The sequence below is a fragment of the Cajanus cajan genome, chromosome 6 (assembly GCF_000230855.2).
Source record: "Cajanus cajan strain Asha chromosome 6, NIPB_CcT2T_4, whole genome shotgun sequence".
NCBI lineage: Eukaryota > Viridiplantae > Streptophyta > Magnoliopsida > Fabales > Fabaceae > Cajanus > Cajanus cajan.
The window spans coordinates 2,074,701-2,080,953 of NC_138522.1; the positions used below are offsets into that span (position 1 = coordinate 2,074,701).

Consider the following 6,253-nt stretch of genomic DNA (forward strand, 5'->3'; position numbering starts at 1 on the left):
ATATTCATGTTATATATATGTATATATATATATATATATATATATATATATATATATATATATTTATAGATATATGTGTGTGTGTGTGTGTCATGTTCCTTTCCTTAATCTTAGATGTTCTAATAGACTAATTTTCATTGCTAATGATAAAGATATCATTAAGTGTAACGACTATGATGGAACATCACAAAAATAAACCTAACAATCAAGGTCATTTGACAACTTCACAAATAAGAGTAAAATTATACTAAATTACCTACAAAATCCTATAAAACTAACATGCATCAGTCTCAATTTAAGTCAATTTTTTTAAAAAAAAAGGTCAAAACTTTTATTGAAGCTTGTATAATTAAAAAAAGATGATGTAGGCTATTCAAAAGTTTTTTTAGCCTAAAGTTAACTTTTTTATATATACATAAATAATAAAGTGTCAATTATTATTATTATTATTATTATTATTATTATTATTTACCTATAAAATGGAATGCCTAGTAACTAGTTAGGATAATGGAGGAAGAAGTGAAGAAAAGAGATAAAGTTAAACGAGAGAGCACTACAAGAAATTCATTAAATAGAAACTGATTTAGAGACTAAATTTATATAGTCACTTTAGCAACTTATTTAAATACTATTTTAGAGATCAATTATAGTTGGTCTCTAATTCAATCTCTATTGTCATTAATATTTTTAATGTAATCGGAGACCAAATTTTTAGTAACTAATAGTTTAAAAAATATTATTTATTTAATTAGATACAACTTTTTTAGTCTCTAATTAAAATCTAATCTGAGACAAAATTATTGGTCACTATTAAAACACTTTAGAAACCAATATTTTCGTTTTATGATGCACTACAATTAGAGACTAAATTTTCTAGTTTCTAATTTAAATATTACTAGAAATTGATTTTTTTGGGCACTATTGACTCAATTTAGATACCATTTTTTAGTATCTAATTGGTTTTTTATTAGAAACCAATGTACCAGTCTCTAATAAAAATATAATAAAAAACTAATATTTTAGTCTATTAAATTATTTTAGGCACAAAAATATTTTGTCTTTAATTAAAATACACTAGTAAATAATAATTAATTTTTTAGTCATTATTAACTCATTTTAATTTTTTTTAGTATCTAATTGTGTTATATTCACTACAAAAAAAAATAGGTAATTAGTAGAGATTTTTTTCTGACGGTTTCAAAAAATCATCAAAATATTATAATTCTGGAAATTAATTTATCGCCACAAAAATAATTATATTTTTAGCGGTTTAAAAACCGCTACAATCTTTAAATACCTATTCCCCTTCCAACTAACTTAATTACAATATTTATTATTATTATTATTATTATTTTTAAATGAATACAAATCTAAACACACGCTTCTCTTTTCTCTCAAACTTATTTCTCTTGCAGCAAAATGAAGCGGTTTCAACACTTTTCCTTTTCGATTTCTCGATGCTGATTTTTTTTTTCTCCTTGAACAAAGACTTTCTCCGATGCGAACGTTCAGGGAGAAGGACAAGAAAAGATCGTAAACAAGGCGCAATCACCGTCAGAGGTGCGTGCACGTGGTGTTCTTGGTTTGTGGATTTAATTTTGTGATTTTTGCATGAACTATGCTAACGATCGAAAGAGAGTGAAATTGGGAAACATACCTTTGTTTTTGTGTTGAGAAGGTGAAAACAGAGGAAACGGAGGCGGCGTCAGAATCGGAATCGGAATCGGAATCAGAATTGGAATCTGTTGGAGGCGAATGCCAAGTTCTGCAGAGTCTAGGTTCAGCTTGTTCACAAACTCATACTACACACACAAAATCAGATAGTTAGTTAAGCTTTATGGAATTTTCTATACATAATTTCTCATTATGTTTTTTCTTTTTTAATTTATGTGAATTTCACATTGCAAATTGTACTTCTTTTTTATTATTGTTGCATTTTTGAGAAAGAAAATGGCTCATAGTGTTTTGTTATTGCTCTATAATAGAAAAATATGTATATGATTTCAACTGAAATGGGGTGGGAAATTAGAATTAAAGTTCCTCCAAGCTTCACTATATATAGATCAATTTGATTTTGTCCCAAAATTTCGTTTGGTTGCATTGTGGAGAGAAAAATATATAAAAAGTGGGAAGCCATAAATAGTTATGGTGTTATTGAAAAAAAGAAAAAAACTAATTGTTAAGAGTTTCTTCAAACAGTGAACCCGTGCTTTCTCCCTGCTTTAGATCCAAAGTACTTCTGCGTGGAGGAGTGTCTTGGAGTTATAAATCAAAATCCATTCTTGACCGTCTACTGTAGCTATTTTTGACGAAATAAAAAAAAACTATATCTCAAGTTATATTAAATAAATATTACTTGAATTCTTAACTGAGTTTGTACTAAAGTAATAAGTATGGTCAGCAAATATTTGTTCTCTATAAAATTGCTTCAATTTTCTGTTGAATTTGAAAATTTTGTTCGGTTCAGGGACATACAAAGGGTCATATGGCGCTGCTTCATGTAAATACTTCTGCATGAATCTTACTTCGTTGAATTTGAGCTATGCTGATGTCAATGCGCTTCAGCTGAAATCAATTATTCGACACTGTCATAAGCTGCAAATATTGTGGGTATGTATTGTGCCATTATGTGTTTTGATTGCATTCTTGTGGATTTGAATTTAGATTTGGGGCTGATTTGGGGCTGATGTCTAGGGTTACATTTTTTGTCTCTGTATGTGTGTTTAATGTCAATATTGAATATATAATATTTTCTCATATTTTGATTGAAGGATGTGGTTTTGCTAAATACTCTTAGAGAGATATGGCTCTAGAAGCTATTAATGGACTTAATGAACCTATACAATGAGAGTAAGAATTTCTTTTTGTATTTTTGATGATCCTGATTTTTTACTCCAACAATTTCTTCTTTCTTGTCACTTATATACTTATATACTGCATTAACTACTCCAAATCAACAAGTTCCTCTCTTTGTGCAGCAACAACCACTTCAGCCTCTTCAGCAATCTCCTTCATTAGCTCAGATGTTGTCCCAACAGACACAGACTTTGCAAGCAAGCTTTCATTCATCTCAGCAGTCCTTTTCCCAGCTTCAACAACAATTATAGATGATGCAACCTTCTTGTGACACCCTTATTACCCCAACACATGTATTGTAATAATGAAAACTTAACAAAAACAATTTTCAGTTTCGGTAAAAGGGTTCACATGAGAATCTTCAAAATTATTCTTAAATAACCACAACAATAAATATGAAACGTGAGAGTTTACAAATGATTTTCAAAAATAATATTTACAATTCTAATTCCATATAACAAGCTATGTCCTAAAGAAAATCCTCTGCCCCGATGTCACAATATCAGAGCATACCCACAACTCAACCGTTAGCATTCTAGATGCCACTCGTAGCCGGATCTTCCTCACCTAAAATATCCACAAATCGCACGGTGAGAAAAGAAAACATCTATATATATAGCACATAAGAAAACACAACATATTATCTCATTATAACTTAATATTCATAAATATTTCAACATATCATATTTCAATCAATCATGCATCGTCATCACGTCATAATTCTCAATCACACCAATCATCACAAATCTTGCACTTCACACTATGCCAAGGTCACGCTACCCATTTAACAATCTCAGGCCGTGCTCACCCCTGATATAACACTGTGTCAAGGTCACGTTATCCCTATTCCAGGGCCGTGCTCACCCTTGACATGTTAACCAAGGTCACGATACCTACATAACAATCCAGAGTCGTGCTCACCCTTGATATAACATTGTGCCAAGGTCACGTTACCCCTAACCTAGGGCCGTGCTCACCCCTGACATGTTAACCAAGGTCACGATACTCATGTAACAATCCAGAGCCGTTCTCACCCCTGATATAACACTGTGCCAAGGTCACGTTACCCCTAACCTAGGGTCGTGCTCACCCCTGACATGTTAACCAAGGTCACGATACTCATGTAACAATCTCGGGCCGTGCTCACCCCTGGTCATAGGTGTGAAGAACCACAATCACATCTCATTCACATCCACATTCACATCCACATTCACATACACATTCACATCCACATTCACATCCACATCTCAATAATACATACACAATCCACACAAAATGGTGATTCACATACCCCTCAAGTAATTCATCATCTAGATCATCAAATAATATAACAATAACATTCATAAACTAATATAACAAACAACAGAATTATCAATTTAATATAATTTTAACGTAAACAATAAAATCCCCAATTGTTCCAAAACCTAACTCACAGGCACTTTTCTACAATTTCGTTCTCCCTCTCAGATCATCATTCTTACAAATTATTAGCATATCTATAATCCTCAACACATACAGAATCTAATGGGATCCTCAATTTCTCAAACAGAAATCATCCAATTTTTCACAACCTAACTTACAGGCACTTTTCTATAATTTCGTTCTCTCTCCCAGAGCATCATTTTTTACAAGTTAAACATATTCGTAATCCTAAATATATATAGAATCACATAAGATAATTAATCTTCCAAACAGAAATAATTATAAAATTATTCATAACCCTAAGGGCTCTTCCTCTACCCATATCCCTCATGTAACTCTACATATAAATAATCTCCTTTTCCCCCGTACCTGGATAAATAGGAACTCGGGCAGAACCTCCTCCTCTTTTTCCTTAAACAAGGATCGGAACTAAAACTGGAGCAGAACCTCATCCTCTGAGTTCCTCTTAGTCTTTAGAGAGAAGAAAAGGAACGAAAGAGAGAACAGAAGAGAAGATAGAGTGAGAATGAGAGGTGTGTAGAAATGAGAGGATTTGAGGCCTATTTATAGGATTTTTTCGCCCACCTACCACTACGGCCCGTTCCAAAATTGGAACGGCCCGTTCTGGGCCCTTCAAACCTACATAAATTTTTCAACTGGAACGGCCCGCTCCCAAACCAGAACGGCCCGTTCTCAAACCCAGTAGAACGGCCCGTTCTGCTTCCAGAACGACCCGTTCTCCAAACTAGAACGGCCTGTTCTCCCATCAGAACGGCCCGTTCTGCTTCTACAATTTTGGCCATACTCACTATTCCAGAACGGCCCGTTTCAAAATTGAAACGGCCCGTTCTGGGCCACGAATTGGGCCTTTGGCCCACGAAAAATGGGCTGTTACACTTCTAGTCAAGCATTGACATTACAGCAAAATGCAGAAACTACTAAAAAGCAGGTATGTTTTGTTAAACTCTGCCAATATTATATTTTAATTTGAATTCTGTTAGCTGTTTCCACATCTCTCATAGTACAAGGTGTCACAAGTTGACTACTATTCTTGCTTAATTTGCTTTGATTAGACTGATCTATGAAGTTTGGTTCAAATCAGTTGTACAATGAAAATAAACTATGCTGAGAAAATATATTGCTTACTCACTATTCTGAAGAAACGCTTTGGAAAAAAATTAAAGTGAAATCTTCTTTTGGCTAACTTTTGACATTTTAACGTTATAGACCCACATAGTTCTCCTATAATAGCTAGTATTTGATAAAATCAATAGAGAATTCACACATGTAATTCTTTTGTAATCTAAATGCTAATAAGCTTTCACGTAAAGTTTTTATCTTGGTTAAATATAAATTTAATCTCTCATAATAAGTTTATTTTTAGTTTTTGAAATTTAAAATTAATATTTTTAATAATTTTACAAATATTTATTTTAGTCTCTTTGACCCACCTGCAACAACAAATTAGACAAGTTATGCATATGTGAAGTTTTCACTAATATAGACTCTTATAATACTAATAAGTGACTTTTTTTGAATGACAAATTTAGTAGATGGTAAATCGCAACTATGGTCATTCTTTAAATTAAAACTCCAAATGATATGTCCTTATTTTGAAGAAATGTACCTCTCAACCTCTGGATATATATAAAAAAGGAAGAGATGATAAAATTGGAATGAAAACTAGAGTCATTACTTGCTTTTCTTTTTATAGGTGATAAACTACAATTTCGGGATTTTGTTATTGGTACAGGCGTACAGCAATAAAGTAGAGTCAACAAGTCCAATGATGATGTAACTGTCTCTTCCTTAAACATTGTTAGTAACTTCCTTACAAAATTTGGGCAGGTGATGTATTTCTAAGCTATTACTATTACTATTTTGCTTAGTTTTACCTTTTATTTTTTTTAATGGATCTGAATATACTTGACATGCAGAGTGCTTTGGCTGATGCAAGAGACCATGTTTGGGAGAT

The 6,253-nt window shown here is 32.4% G+C and overlaps 1 long non-coding RNA gene across 1 annotated transcript; it reads left to right on the top strand.

The window, feature by feature from the left end:
• Nucleotides 1-1,296: 1,296 nt before the first annotated feature.
• On the top strand, nucleotides 1,297-5,474 carry LOC145958822 (uncharacterized). Its single transcript, XR_014434375.1, has 5 exons — nucleotides 1,297-1,560; nucleotides 1,679-1,778; nucleotides 2,468-2,610; nucleotides 2,772-2,850; nucleotides 2,979-5,474. It is a non-coding gene; the product is annotated as an uncharacterized LOC145958822 (long non-coding RNA).
• Nucleotides 5,475-6,253: the final 779 nt, after the last annotated feature.